Source organism: Hemicordylus capensis, chromosome 2 (genome assembly GCF_027244095.1).
Source record: "Hemicordylus capensis ecotype Gifberg chromosome 2, rHemCap1.1.pri, whole genome shotgun sequence".
In the NCBI taxonomy this organism is placed as follows: Eukaryota; Metazoa; Chordata; class Lepidosauria; order Squamata; family Cordylidae; genus Hemicordylus; species Hemicordylus capensis.
In genome coordinates, this window is record NC_069658.1 from 381,986,484 (window position 1) to 382,002,828 (window position 16,345).

Consider the following 16,345-nt stretch of genomic DNA (forward strand, 5'->3'; position numbering starts at 1 on the left):
ACCTTGACATTTTGATATTGGTAATCAGATTGTAGTACCATTTTGAATTTGTTTCTTTATTTGTTTGTTTAAGGACCCCTATAGGCCCTTGCGGCTTTGTCACAGTATTGCAAAGATGAACAACTTGAAATAAACTACCAAAAAACTAAGATCATGGCCTTCGCCAGAAGACCAAAGACTTCTGGAGTATTGATGGCCACAGAATTGAACAGCTTGCCTGTTTTACATATCTGGGGGGTAGTCCTTCAGGTCTCTGGTGCAATAAAAGCCCACTGTGAACAGGTTGCCCTAGCGGCACAGAGGAGCTCTGCTGCCATCTTGAGGTTCCTTTGAACTAGAGGTGGTCATTATGTACCTGCAGTGCTCAGACTATTTGAAGCCAAGCCACTGGCACAATTACTCTATAGTGCCCACCCAGGACCCCCCTCTAACTTTAGTATAGTATAACTTTAGAGCATGTCCAATCTAAATTCCTAAGAGCAGTCTTACAGGTGCCTTGCTGTATCTCCAATGCCACTCTGCGTCTGGAAACAGGCATGATAAAAGTTGAGGCCAGTGTTTGGATGACTGCTCTCAATCATTGGCTCAAACTAGCCCTTTGCTCACAGGGCCTGGACCCATTAACACTGCAGACAACTTCCAATCCTCCTGGAAGCGGGCAGCCGATAATAAGGTGGCACAATTGGGCTTCTCCCCATCTCACCTTCTTGCTAAGGGCAGTGACAAGGTGAAAATGGCCATCAAACACAGGATCCTGGACACGGAACGCCAGATGGATCTAAGTATGGTGCCTGGCCTCGGACAGCTCTAGGTTGACAGTATCCCCCCCCCCCAATAGTTTGACTCAATTGGAAATACCAAGCCACAGAAGGGCATTCACCTTTGCCCACTGTCATGCTCTTCCCTCCACTGTTCTGGAAGGCAAATACAGGAAAATCCCATTTATGGAAAGGCTTTGCCCCTGTGCCTCTGGGGAGGTGGAAACCAATGAACATGTACTCTTTTCCTGCCCGTTTTATAAAGATAGCCAGGAGAAGCTCATATTTCCTCAACTTCTCAACCACCCCGGCCGCCCCAATCAAGTTTTCACTAAGATGCTGCTCTTGGATAAAAAGCAAGCCTTCACGGACAATGCTGCTAAGTTCTGAGCGGCAGCATGCAAGATCTGTCGGACTCTGACTGCCAGCCCATAACCCGTGTTTTTATCTACTGATCCATTTACCTTACAGTACATCCTATTATTTATTTATTATTTATTATTTATTTAACACATTTGTATACTGCCCAAAATGCAAGTCTCTGGACAGCTTACAACAAAACAATAAAAACAACTGATAAAAGGATTAAAACATTTCAACAATTAAATTTTAAAACATTAAAACTATTAAAAACACAGTTAAAACAATATCTAATTAAAAGCCTGGGTGAACAAATGCATCTTGACTGCCTTTTTAAAAGTTGTAAGAGATGGGGATGCTCTTATTTCAGCAGGAAGCATGTTCCAAAGCCTGGGGCAGCAATGGAGAAGGCCCATCTCCAAGTCTGCAACTGCAGACAAACCAGTCCGGATGATCTCAATGGGTGGTGTGGTTCATAGAAAAGAAGACATTCTCTTAAATACCCAGGGCCCAAGATGTTTAGAGCTTTATAGGTTATAACCAAAACCTTGTACTTTGCCCGGAAACTTATTGGTAGTCGGTGTAGATCTTTTAAGAAAGGAGTGATGTGGTCTCTCTGAGATGATCCAGAGACCAACCTGGCTGCCGCATTCTGGACTACACACAAAGGCAGCCCCACATAGAGCACATTGCAGTAGTTAAGTCTGGAGGTGACCAGCAGATGTACTACAGTTCTGAGGTCATTTATCTCAAGAAACGGACGCAGATGGCATATCAGCCAAAGCTGATAAAAGGCACCTCTGGCCACTGCCTCAACCTGGGACACCAGGGAGAGTTTTGTGTCCAGAAGCACCCCCAGACTGCGTACCTGTTCCCTCTGGGAAAGTGTGACCCCATCCAGAACTGGCAGATCAAAATCCCGAGTTCTGACCCCGCATAATAAGTACATCAGTCTTATCTGGATTCAGCCTCAGCCTGTTACCTCTCATCCAGCCCATCACTGCCTCCAGGCAGGCATTTAGGGAGGTTATGCCCTCTCCTGATGGTGCTGACATGGAGAAAAGGATTTGGGTGTCATCAGCATACTGATAACACCCTGCACCAAGTCTCCTGATGACCTCTCCCAGCATTTTCATGTAGATGTTAAACAACATCGGAGACAAGATGGAGCCCTGAGGAACACCATACCGAAGTTCAGTTTTTGAAGAACTGTCCTCGCGGGACACCATCTGGAATCTGCCTGAGAGGTAAGAGTGGCATCACTGCAAAGCAGTGCCTCCCACCCCCATCCCCCTCAGACGCTCCAGAAGGATACTATGTTCAATAATATCGAAAGCCATCAACAGGTCCAAAAGGACCAACAGAGTCACACTTCCACTGTCAATTCCCAACTGGAGTTCATCCATCAGGCTGACCAAGAAAGTCTCCACGCCATAGCCTACGTGGAAGTCAGTCTGAAACGGGTCTAGATAATCAGTTTCATCCAAGACTGCCTGGAGTTGAGAGGCCACCACCCTCTCAATTACTTTGCCCAACCATGGAAGGTTGGAGACAGGCTGATAGTATCTCAACTCTGAGAAATTCAAGGCAGGCTTCTTCAGAAGTGGTCTAATGATTGCCTCCTTAAGATAAGGAGGCAACCTGCCCTCCCTCAGAGAAGCATTTATGATCTCTACTAGGCCTTCTGCAACAACCTCCCGGCCAGATAGTATTAGGCCTCTCGGGCAAGGGTTAAGAGAACAGGTGGTAGGCTGCATCGCTCCAAGCAGCTTGTCCACATCCACATGAGTAAGAAAATGAAACTGATCCAGCCTAACCACATAAGAGGAGTCAATGGACACCTCCGATTCAGACACTGCAGTAATTGCGGGGTGTAAATCCAAGTCGGCCTGAATATGAGAGATTTTATCCACAAAAAAATAATTAAGCACATCACAGTGGGTAATAGATTGCTCCAAATTCTGATTCAAGGGAGGAGGGGCACCTACTAGCCCTCTCACAACCCTAAACAACTCCTCTGGATGTGAACTTGCAGATGCAATACGGGTTGAAAAGAATCATGTACATAAGAACATACGAACAGCCCTGCTGGATCAGGCCCAAGGCCCATCTAGTCCAGCATCCTGTTTCACACAGTGGCCCAACAGATGCCACTGGGAGCCTACAGGCAGGAGTTGAGGGCATGCCCTCTCTCCTGCTGTTACTCCCCTGCAACTGGTACTCAGAGGCATCTTTCCTTTAAGGTTGGAGGTGGCCTATAGCCCTCCGACTAGTAGCCATTGATAGACCTCTCCTCCATGAAGTTATCCAAACCCCCCTTTAAGCCATCCAGGTTGTTGGCTATCATGCTTCCATGCAGTCGACTTTTTTCTAAACTAAATAGCCCCAGGTGTTGTAGCCTTGCCTCATAAGGAAGGTGCTCTAGGCCCCTGATCATCTTGGTTGCCCTCTTCTGCACCTTTTCCAGTTCTACAATGTCCTTTTTTAGAAGTGGTGACCAGAATTGTAAGCAGTACTCCAAGTGTGGCTGCACCATAGTTTTGTATAAGGGCATTATAAAATGATTTATTTTAAATCCCCTTTCTAATGATCCCTAGCATGGAATTTGCCTTTTTCACAGCTGCCGCACATTGAGTCGACACTTTCAAGAAGCTGTCCACCATGACCCCCCAAATCGCTCTCCTGGTCAGTCACCGACAGTTCAGATCCCATCAACATATACTTGAAGTTGGGTTTTTTTGTCTCAATGTGCATCACTTTACACTTGCCAACACTGAACTGCGTTTGCCATTTTGTTGCCCACTCACCCAGTTTGGAGAGATCCTTTTGGAGCTCCTCACAATCCATTTTGGATTTCACTACCTGAAAGAGCTTGGTATCATCTGCAAATTTGCCCACCTCACTGCTTACCCCTACTTCTAGATCATTTATGAATAAATTAAAAAGCACCAGTCCCAGTACAGATCCCTGAGGGACCCCGCTTCTTACTTCCCTCCATTGTGAAAACTCTCCATTTATACCTACCCTCTGTTTCCTGTCCTTCAACCAGTTACCAATCCACACATGTACTTGTCCCCTTATCCCATGACTGCTAAGTTTCCTCAGGAGTCTTTGATGAGGAACTTTGTCGAAAGCTTTTAGGAAGTCCAGGTATACTATGTCAACTGGATCACCTTGATCCACACACTTGTTGACACTTTCAAATAACTCCAAAAGGTTTGTGAGGCAAGATTTATCTTTGCGGAAGCCATGCTGATTCTCTCAGCAGGGCCTGTTCTTCTATGTGCTTTACAATTTTATCCTTGAGGATGTTTTCCATCATTTTTTGCCTGGAATGGACGTTAGGCTAACCGGCCTGTAATTTCTCAGATCGCCCCTGGATCCATTTTTGAAAATTGGTGTTACATTTGCTGCTTCCCAGTCCTCCAGTACAGAGCCAGATTGCAGGGATAAGTTACATATTTTAGCAAGGAGGTCAACAGTTTCACATTTGAGTTCTCTAAGGACTCTTGGATAGATGCCATTCGGCCCCAGTAATTTTCTAGTTTTTAGTTTTTCCAAACAGTTTAGAACATCATCTCCTGTCACTTCTATCTGACTCAGTTCTTTAGCCTCCATCCCTGAAGAGCCTGGTTCAGGAACAGGTATATGCTCCATATCCTCTGCCATGAAGACGGATGCAAAGAACTCATTTAGCTTCTCTGCAACCTCTATATCCTCCTTTTACTCCCTCATTGTCTAATGGTCCAACCGCCTCCCTGGCAGGTTTCCTGCTTCTGATACATTTAAATAGTTTTTTGTTATTCCCCTTGATGCTTTTAGCTAAATGTTTCTCAAACTCTCTTTTTGCCTCCCTTATTGTCACCTTGCATTTCTTTTGCCAGAGTTTGCATTCTTTTCTGTTCTCTTCGTTTGGACAGGCCTTCCAATTTTGGAAAGAAATCTTCCCTTTTCTGGCTTCCTTGACATTACCTGTTAGCCATGCTGGCATCCTCCTGGACTTAGAGGTACCTTTCCTCCTTTTGAGTATACAATCTAACTGGGTTTCTAGTATTGTGGTTTGAAGTAAATGCCATGCATTCTGGAGCAAAGTGACTCTCATGATTTTCCCTTTCAGCTTTCTTTTCACTATACACCTCATTTTGGAGAAGTTTCCTCTTCTGAAATTCAAAGTGTCTGTGTTAGACTTCCTTGCTGATTCTCTCCCTGCATCTATGCTGAATTTGATCATACTATGGTCACTGTTCCCTAAAGGGTCCATGACACTGACATCACGCACCAGGTCCTGGGTGCCACTCAGGATTAAGTCCAAAGTTGCCTTCTCTCTGGTTGGTTCCACAGTAGGGCATAGTCAATCAGCATTTCTAGAAATTTGACCTCTATGTCATTACCTGACTGTGGATTTACCCAGTCTATGTGTGGGTAATTGAAGTCACCTATTATTACTACCCTGTCTATCCTTGATGCCTCCCTGATTTCTTCTTGAAACACCCAGTCACTGTCACCGTTTTTATCCGGAGGGTGCTAGCACCTTGTATTGTCACCCACAGGGAATATCTTACAATGCTCACAAATCAAGTTCCTGAACTACATACAAAGGCAGCCCCACATAGAGCATATTGCAGTAGTCAAGCCAGAAAATTACCAGAGAGTGCACCACAGTTCTGAGATCATTATTTTAAAAGAACAGACACAGCCATCATATCAACTGAAGTTGATAGGAAGTGCTCTTGGCCATGGCCTCAACCTGAGAAACCAGAGAGCTGAGTCTAACGATTAGTGAGACCCGGTTTGGTGGGATGAGCGGGGAGATCCCCGCAGATGATTGCAGAGGGAGCCCTGGGCAGCCGGATCGGCCGCCCACATGATTGCCAGCTCCGTGACAGAGCCGGCTGGGGGGAGCGGGGGCCGTGCAGCCCCGGAAGCTCCAGCATGCCCTGCCCCAGCATGCAGGGCATGCTGGCAAGACCCCCGGAGCCGGGAGGTGGCTTTTCACCTCCCCTCCGGGGGTCTCCTTGTGAGTAGCTGTGGCACGGAGCCACACCGTGGCTGCTCACGATCTGGAAGCCCAGGTTTGCGGAGCTCTTGCTCCGCAAACCCGGGCTTTGGGGAGGGCTTCAAAAGCAGGCTAGCCACTTGTAAGCCACTGGGCTCGCCTGCGAGCCCAGTGGTTTACACGATCAGCAAAAATCGGGCTAGGCTCTCCTAGCTCAATTTTTGCTGATCGTGAGAATAGCCCCAGAGTGAGGCCCAGTGTCATGCCCTCGAGCTCCGACAGCGAGGAGGAAGGGGAAGCTGTCAACTTTCCAGCTGATTCAGGAGTGTCTGGGGGCAGAGCCTGGCTGTCAGTGTTCATGAAACGGCTGTGGTAGATCCAACTAATGATTTAGAGCAGGCACGGCAACCTGAGTCAGCGGAAGGCATGAGGGACCAATGCGAAGAAGAGCTAAGCAATGAAACACCACTGACTCCACAACAGCGCAGGCTCACGAGACATAGAACGCAATTAGAGGCTGTTAGGAGGAGCAAACGCCTGTTGCTGAGGGCTGACAAGCCTTGAATTCCTACCAGCTGGGAGCTCTCGGCTTGCTCTATAAATCACATCTCCAGCCTCCAACTCATTGCTGAGAATCAACGTTCGTCAACATTCTTGTCGACAGCGTTCAGCCAAGCCGTATCCGATTTCAGCAGCTCCACTTCCTTCATGAACTTCCCTAGCAGCTGGCCAGACCTTGACACCCAGGCCCAGAAGCACTCCCAAGCTATGGACCTGTTCCTTCAGGGGGAGTACAACCCCACCCAGAACAGGAAGATCTATCACATCCTTTGAAGTATGTCCCCTTTCCATGAGTACCTCTGTCTTACTTGGATTCAGTTTCAATTTATTATCCTTCATCCAGTCCATTACTACCTGTAGGAAGGCATTTAGGAGGGTTATACCATTTCCTGATGATAATGTCATGGTGAAATAGATTGGGTGTCATCAGCATATTGTTAATACCAAATCTCCTGATGATCTCACCCAGAAGTTTCATGTAGATGTTAAAAAGCATTGGAGATAGGATGGAGCTCTGAGGGTCACCATACGATAGCTCTCATTCAGAGAGCAACTAGCTCCAAGTGACACCATCTGGAAGATCTGCCAGAGAGGTAGGAACAGAACCACTGCAAGCAGTACCACCTATTCCCAAATCCTCCAAACAACCCGGAAGGATACCATTGTTGATTATATTGAAAGCTGTAGAAAAATCCAAAAGAACTAAAAGAGTCACACTCCCTCTGTCCATTCCTTGGTAGAGGTCATCCATCAGGCCAATCAAGGCAGTCTCCACCCCATAGCCTGCTCTAAAGCCAGTTTGAAATTCCAAAATTGCCTGGAGTTGATCAGCCACCACCCTCTCAATTACCTTGCTCACCCAAGGGAGGCTGGAGACTGGCCTATAATAATTCATCACTGATGGCTCTAGGGCAGGCGTCTTAAGTAAAGATTTCACAATTGCCTCCTTCAAACATGGAGGCATTCTGCCCTCCCTCAGTGAGGCATTTATGATGTCAACTAGGCCATCTCTAACAGCCTCCCTGATAGATGTTATAAGCCATGTTGGGCATGGATCCAAAGGACAAGTGGTAGGCCAAACACCACTTGTGCTTGTCCACATTCTCAGGAATCACAAATTGAAACTGAACCATTTTAATTGAAGCAGAGGATTACTGGACACCTCTACAATTGACCATGCCATAACTGTGGAATCCAAGTCATCACAAATGTGAGAGATTCTATCCGCAAAATGTTGTTAAAAGCATCACAGCAGGATGATGAAAAATACAAATCTAAGTTCAAAGATGACAGAAACTGAGTTAGTCCCCTCATAACTCTGAGCAACTCTGCCCGACGCAAACTTGTGGACACAATACGTGCAGAATAGAATTGCTTCTTCGCTGCACGCATTGCCACAGAATAAGCCTTCAAATGGGCTATACGTCATGTCTTTTGGGTTCAGTTTGAGTCTTCTCCACTTACGCTCTAGTCTTCTCCCTTGCCGCTTCAACTCTCGTAGCTGTTCAGTGTACCATGGAGCCAATTTTGAAGTGCAACAAAGGACCCTTAGGGGTAATAGTGTACATGCAAAGTGTACGTGCAATGTGTGTGAGAGAGAGGTGGGGTTGACTACGAGTCAGTTGGTGACAGTTGGAGAGTTAGGAGTTGGTGAAGTACTGTGCAGGACTGGGATCAGAAAACGCTAGCTGATATCTAAAAGATGTATTTAGAAACTAGCTTAACCCACACAGAGCATCTGTGCGCTAGTACTTGATTGCTCCCCTCACCCCCTGCCACAGCCCCCCTCACCTCAGATATCTCTCCACCCTCACCTGAGCTGCATTCCTGCTCCTCCTCCATCCAGTTGCTTCCATCCTCCTCACCCCTCTTGGTCACTCCTTCATCCCTTTACTCTATCTCCCTCACCCCAATTGGTTGTGGCTGCAGCGTGGCTGCTGCCTATTGGCCAAGCTGCAGCCTCCTATCCCCAGAAACATCCCCACCCTCACCCAGGTCCCGCTCCTGGTCCTCCCCACAGGAGCAGCAGCAGCGGTTGACTGGGCCCTTCCTTGCTGCCATCACCGCCATGGCTGCTTGTTCTCCTCAGGCCACTGACAGGCTCAGGCCTGTCCCTCTCCCTTCCTTCTTTCTTTCTTCCCCTCCCTTTCTTTTTCTCTCTTTCTTTGTCCTCTGCTTGCTCTTCCCCTCTGTCTTTCTTCCCCTCTGTCCCTCCCTCCCCGCTCTCTCCCTTCCTGAGTTAACAGATCTTGTTCACCTTGTTTCCTCATCTGATTCACACAGCAGCAACCTTCTTCTGCTGAAGGGGCTCTTTCCTCCCTAACGACCCCTTTCTTCTCAGACCCCTGTCCACTGTATATTCCTCTCCTCTACAATCAAGGACATCTTCTGACCAGTAACAGTTGCATTCCAACTGACCTTAACCATCACAGGCCCCAGTCCTCCCCCAGCATCACCGCTTCTCCCTCCCTCTCGCACCGGCCATTCGTCAGGCTACAGCTTCTCTCCCACACACATACACACACACACAGGTGGCTGGCCATTTGCTGGGCTGCCAATTCTCTTCCCCACCTTGCTGTGGCCGGCCATTTGCCAGGCCACTGATTCTCCTCCCTTGGTGGCTGGCTGTCCCCATCGCTAATCATCAGCTCGCGAACTCTCACAAGAGCTGCCATGCATGGGATTAGTGACAGATACATCTAGGAGAATTAAATATATAGATATAAGGTCAAGATACACTGTGTTGAGTCTAGCAGCTGACTTAATAAACTTGTTCATATTTGTTTTTACACTTGAAGCTTTTGGGGGGGCAGGGATGCACTGAACTTATATGCCTATTCTGTGCTTGCAAGGTATGTGACCAAGAGGTTGTTTATTGAGAGCAGGGTAATAAGACAATCATATGGTGGCAGCAAAAGAAAGTAATAACTTATTAAATTCCATGAATGTGGTGACACAATTGATATAAATATCATTAAACAAATCACCTCCCTGGATTTGGAAGGGGCATCAGGGTGGATTCCTGACAAGAATCAACTATAAAACCCTCCGAGGCCTTTTGGAATCTTATACTGTAGGAGTCAATAGTCTTCTTGGGCAGACCATCCTAATATGTCCTGCACCCCTGAAGAAGTGGATTGTGGCCACGAAACCAACCTTAACTGTGGTGGTCCGGCCATGACAATGGGGACACTCTAGAAGTCTCCACCCATAGAACACCACCAGTGTTCTCTCTAACAGGAATTCCCATACGTTGTTGACTACAACTCCCATAATCCCGAAGCAAAAGCCATTGCAACTGGGGATTCTAGGAGTTGTAGTCAACAACATATGGGAATCCCTGTTAGAGGGAACATTGAACACCACCCTTATCTGAGCAAAAGGCCAAATCAAGAGTGTTACCAGCAGTGTATGTTGGCCTCACGACCAGTTGAGATAGGCCCATAGTTGTGGCCGCTATTAATTCCTGAGCTGCACCAGACAAGCCAGCCCCAAAGTGAACACTGAAGTCACCTAACACCAAAAGCCTGGGTGATTCCATCACTAACTCTGTGACCCGCTTCATAAGCTCAGTTAGGGACTCCATTGGTGCTTGGTATACCAACAGAATCCCCAATCTATCCCAGGCCAAGATATACACACTCAGTATGGTCCAGTTACAGGTATACACAAAACTGGAAAACATGATTCGATTTGAGTAGAACCAGACTCGAACCAAACCAGGTTTGGTCCAGTTTTATGCACACTAGAGCCATGCCTGGATCAGCTCAAGTCCCAACTTGTTCGGTCCCAGCACTGGGGAGGAACTTTTTTTTTTTAAATGGTGGACTTGCAGGGCTTTGGGGGGTGCTGCCACAGCCGCAGGGGGTCCCTTGAGGTTCCCCTTCATCCTGCTGACCTCTCCCCAGTCTCAAACAGCCTGTTTTGGGCCATTTTCAGCCTGTTCTGGGTGTCTCTGCAATGGCGGTGGCCATTTTGGAGGCTACTGCACATAGACACTGGCCATCTGTGTGGTGGCCAGTGCACTGTACAGATGGCCATTGCACATGCATGGTGGCCTCCAAAATGGCCACCGCCAGTGCAGAGATGCCCGGAACGAGATGAAAATGGCCTGAAACAGGCTGTTTGAGAGGCTGGCAGCGGGGAGTGGGAACCTCAGTAGAATACACACACCCTGGGTCACAGCAGCAGCACCTGAAGCCCCACAATGCCCCCAGACCATTGGTCCAGGGGTACAACTCAACCTCGAGCCGAACCGAGCCTGGTCCAGCTCGAGGGTAAGCCCTTAAGCTGGGCCAGTTCGAGAGTGAGCCAGCTCAACCTCAAGCCAAATCACACATCCCTAGGTCTAGTTGTTTCACAGGGATTCTGGTAAGGCAGATGTTATTCCAATGGATCACAGCTACTCCACAGTAGGAAAACTATTCTCTTGAATGGGTTCATTATTTGTCCAGCTGCCCTCCTGCAACAATCAAGTAGCAAATTTGATGCTGGAATCTTGCCTGGTGCAAGATGATGGAACAGCCAAACAGGTGATGGCCTATTTGCAAGGACTGTAAGTCTCATTAAGGATCTCTGTAATGAGATGACTATCCAAATTGCCTGATAAGCAAAACATAGCCATGTGATCCAGAGCTGGCAGCAAATCAAGGTGAAATGGGCTGGAAACATCATCCGTCCGGCAGCACTAGGATGAACCTGTGAGAAGGCAAAGAATTCCCAGGGTTTGTCACACTGGGGTGCCCAGTCAGGTGTCTGAAACAGACTCCCATTCTTGTTCCTTTGCTATTTTATTCTGCAAGGGCCGGAAGAATGGTTCTTTCTGATATCAAGGGCTGTCATCGGGGCAGAACTACTATCATGAATATGCCGCTTTTCAGCAAAAGTTCCGAAAGTGGTTTACATAGAAAAATAAATAATGACTTTCAAAAGGTTCACAGTCTAAAAGGGAGACACCAGCAATAGTCACTGGAGGGATGTTGGACTGATAGGGACAGTTGCTCTCCCCCTACTAAATATAAAATAATCGTCATTTTTAAAGTGCCTCTTTGCTAAGTTCAGGAGTTTCCCCTTCTCCTCCCCACCCCCCACCCCACAGAAGCGTACCAAGATGGAACTGGAGCTGATAGAGGACTGGAGCATAAAGCCAAATATTTCCTTCCACCATGTACAAAACAACTGCTCTTAAAGGATCTAGCTACAATGATTCAAAGTGAATGCTGAGAAGCAGTAGGTGCACTACATTTAGCACCAGCACAGGGGTGTAGCTAAAATTGAGCAGATGGGTTCAAAGAACCTGGACCCCGCCAGCTCCTGAGGGCCCCCCCCCGCCAGCTCCACCCCTCCCTATTTTCTTCATTATCTCCCTCGCTCTGAGGGGCCACCAGGGAGAAGAGCAAACCTGAGCGCCCCTTGCCCCTAGCTACACCCCTGCACCAGCACATCATCTTATCTCATGCCTTGCCAGGGGGAAACCCTTCCGATGCCAGAATAAAAGTGTTGCAGCAGATCTACGTGAGGTAGTATGTGTTGAAAAGCAAGGCTTCCTAAGGATGAGTTCATACAGATATGTCAATTACTGTGTGACTGCAACTTCCAGGGATAGCCTTGCATCACACACACACACACACACACACATTAATAGAAGCATGTGACACAACTATGGAATAACACTATTTCTTACAACCTGGAAAAATATATTCGCATAAGTGAAAACAAGCCTACCCATCCATAATTCTCCAAGGTAACAATGCAGGGCAGCAGGCCCTAATGCTTCAGGCCTGGTATGCGAAAGAACAGGGCCTCAGGACAGTCCACACTGCACTTGGCACCAGCAGCAGATGCTAAGGTGCTACTCAAGTGTGGGAAGCAGTCTACCTGAACAAATGGCGGAGGTGGCTCTGGGGAACGATCTTGCTGGCATTTGCCTGGCTTTGGTTCCTCCTGAAGGCCAGCTTTCCCAGTGCAAAGGACTCAGGCTGCTAGCTGTGCAATTGTTCTGACGAATGTCATTTTTATTTTCTTGGTTTTTTATTTTATACTTTTTATATACATTTTATACTTTTACACTGACTTTCTCTAATATAGCCTCAAGGTGTGTCACACCATATTAAAGCACTAATATAAAACAAAGACAATATAAAATTGATTTTAGAATGCAGAGGCATAATTAAAATACCATTTTGATGCCATAAAACTAATGCAGAAAGCCATGCAGCAAGGTAATTTTGATGTGAGCTTATTGTTGTCATCATTCTAGGGAGCCAGAGAGAGAGGCAGGTGGATTACAGGCTCAAGTGCCAGCCCAGCAAAAGGTGCAGTTGTTGGAATCATTTGAAGTGTGTTAGGTGCTTCAGCCTCTGCAATAGGCTTGTCCAGCATGGTGTCTAGACTGGGGAAATTTCCTGTGGATATCGGGGTCCCCTAGTCTTTGTCAGAGGAGTCTGCTCCTGAATCTGGATCCAAGTCAGTCGTGGCAGTGCCAAAGCCACAGAGAAGTATTTGCGTATTTATTTACTGAATATCATTTTTCCTCTACCAACAATCTATTGTATTCTTTCATTAAAAAAACATACACCTTAAATTAGAAATACAACTTCAGTTGATTAGATACCACACATTACAAAATTCATAACATATGCTTCAAAACAATTCTGTTCAAATTTAATTTAGAAAAATAAAAAATTCACACACACACACACACACACACACACACACACACACACAGGGCTTTCTAAACCAAGGAAAAGCTCTGATATGCACTAACATATGCGCCCCTGGTGGCACAGTGGTAAAACTGCCGCCCTGTAACCAGAAGGTTACAATTTCGATCCTGACCAGGGGCTCAAGGTTGACTCAGCCTTCCATCCTTCCGAGGTCGGTAAAATGAGTACCCAGAATGTTGGGGGCAATATGCTAAATCATTGTAAACCGCTTAGAGAGCTTCGGCTATAAAGCGGTATATAAATGTAAGTGCTATTGCTATTGCTATTGCTAACATTCACATGGAATCTTTTTTCATGATGAAACCAATTCCCACTAAATGTTTGTATCTGTGATCTACTGTATCTAAGCCTTATATATTCCATGGGTTTAGATACCTCCACATCCTTCCATGTTTTGGATATTCACTCTCATGCTTTAGAACTGCTGAACTGGACAAACATTTTGCAGCTAATAGTCTAGCTGTGGCTAGCAGGTTCCATACAAATTTGATTGACTGATCTGTCTATTCCATATGATTTATATCCTACTCCTCTGCATAAAAAATGTGTCCAAAAAAGTATATGTCAACAATAATATAGAATCACTATAAGAAAAACAGGCAATAGAAACATCAATTTTCAAAGCATGAATGCCATATAAAGAAATTACAAAGACACTTGAAAAAGCAGTAAAACCAAATGGCTGTCTGAATAAAAATGTTTTAACTAACCAATTAAAACAGAAAAACAGAGAGGCCCTTGCATCTCATTATAGACAGTGACTGACATGTTCCTCACCACATAAAGCAGGTGTTGCAGACCCACCCATACAGCTGTGGGGCTGTAACACACACAGTGACACTGCTGCACAAGAGGGCTGTTCCAGTCAAGCTCACCCTTGTGCGGTCACACGTTATGCATTACTTGCACTGGGAATAACCCAAGCAGCACATGACCTGCAATTGCACAAGGGTGAGCTGTACCAGAACAGGCTTCTTCTGCTGCAGCATCACTGTTGTGTCAGAACCCCCATAGCAATGTGGGTGGGTCTGCAAGGCTCACATTATAGTGTGGGACATGTCAGCCAAAACTGCAGTACCACCACAGAAAAGGCCCTGCCCTAGGTACCTGCTGAGGATATTTTCAGCAGTGACAGACCAGTCATCAAGGTTTCTGAAACTAATATTTAAACTTGGATAGGTCCATATGAGTGAAGCTTGGGTTGCCAGTTTGCCCCAAATAACCCTGTTTCTCCATTTTTTTTCTTGGATAAATAGGCAGCAAAAGTAAATCTCAGGCCATTTTGGAACGGCACCTGGGCCTTTAGCTTTGTGCTCTGCACTAGTATTAGATTTCCCTCTTCTTCCAAAATCTCAGGTTTTTGGATGCATCTGATCTGGCAACCCTAAGAAAGTTAGGAGTTCAACACTGAATAGTACAAGTCAGTACAAAGTGTATCCTCTTCCAGCTGAAGATTTCCCTCCCACTCTCCCCTGGACTGGATAATTAAGCAGTGTTAATTCTGACACATGGTCTGCATGATATTGCATTTCAGTACCAATCTGGCAGCTTTCATTGGAGCTAATTTTGTATAAAGGCGCAACATGGCTTCTCACCGGAGAACCTTGACCACCTCATCCTGCTACATCCAACCCCCTTGTCTTCTGTGCCTGCCCTGCCTGTCGTTAATAGCTGAAAGGGTGAGTGATGAGCCAAGTTTTCATTACCACTTGCTCACTTTCGCAGGCACTCTTTAGACAGTGTAATAAATGGGCCGCTGGCAGCTCATTGGGTTCGTAGCCACTTTGCCGGCTCTTCCTTTTCATCTCTAGTCTCTCTGACCTTGTCAGCACTTCATCCTCCGTTCCACCTGGCAATTTGCAAATGGAGAGAAACATCCATTTATAAAATCATCTTGTTCCAAACATGGCTGGCTTCAAAGAATCTCCTCACGTCATTCCCCGCCCCTGGTTCCAGCAAGGAAAGTAAATCAAATCCGAGGATGGAAGTTCACCTATTGTCAAGGAAAATGTGAGAGGAAGGTTCCTTTCAGGTGAAATAAAATGAATCCTCAAGATGAATTTCACATACCAAATACACGACATTAAAATCTTTAGTTTCACCCCCATTTTGTTTTGTTTGGATTTATCAGAATCAGGTTCGAAATGCACAGAACATTAAAGACCCGATAGTTTGTCACTAATTCCCTCTACTACTTGTTTTCTTTTTTAAAAAATGTTATGCCCAACTAAGCTGTATCACAATAGAAAAGGGTGCAAATCTCCATAATGGCATGTTAAATGCTAGTGCGTTTCAAAAGGATCACACATGTGAGAATGTGCTCCCAAATATTTTCCACACATTCTGGGGTGGATGTGGGGGAGAATATGAGGCTGAAGATTCTGAGTAGATTCTGCTAAGTCTTAAAATATTCTCCAAATGATTCTCCAAATGATTCTCCCTGCAGCCTCATCTGCACATGAAGGCCTACCTGTTAACTTGTAAATTATGCAAATCAGGTAGATTATGCGGCAATGATTGCCCATTAGCACTGTGACTTCAAGTTCTCCACTTGAATTTAAAAGGTATGGTCAGTGAGTTTGGGGTTTGATCAAAATAGACTCCTAAACAGCAAAATAAACTCCTTTCCTGATTGAGATGTGCCTGGTTCAGTGAGAATTTTTTTTAAATTAACTTGACTTTTTATTAATCTCTGAACATTAAAAAGTAAAATTAAACCCAGCAATGTGAAATGTAAAAAAATATCAAATCTCATGTGCTGTTTGTGTTGTATCCACTACAAGACAGCTGGAATAGAACCAGACCGGGGAAGCCTGATTTCAAAATCCCCATTCTGCCATGAAGCCAAACCTACCTTGCAGGGTGGTTGTGGGGATAAAAAATAGCAACCATCAATGCCTCTCTGGGCTTCTAGGGCTCCAAAGGCCATTGCAGCGAGGGATGGT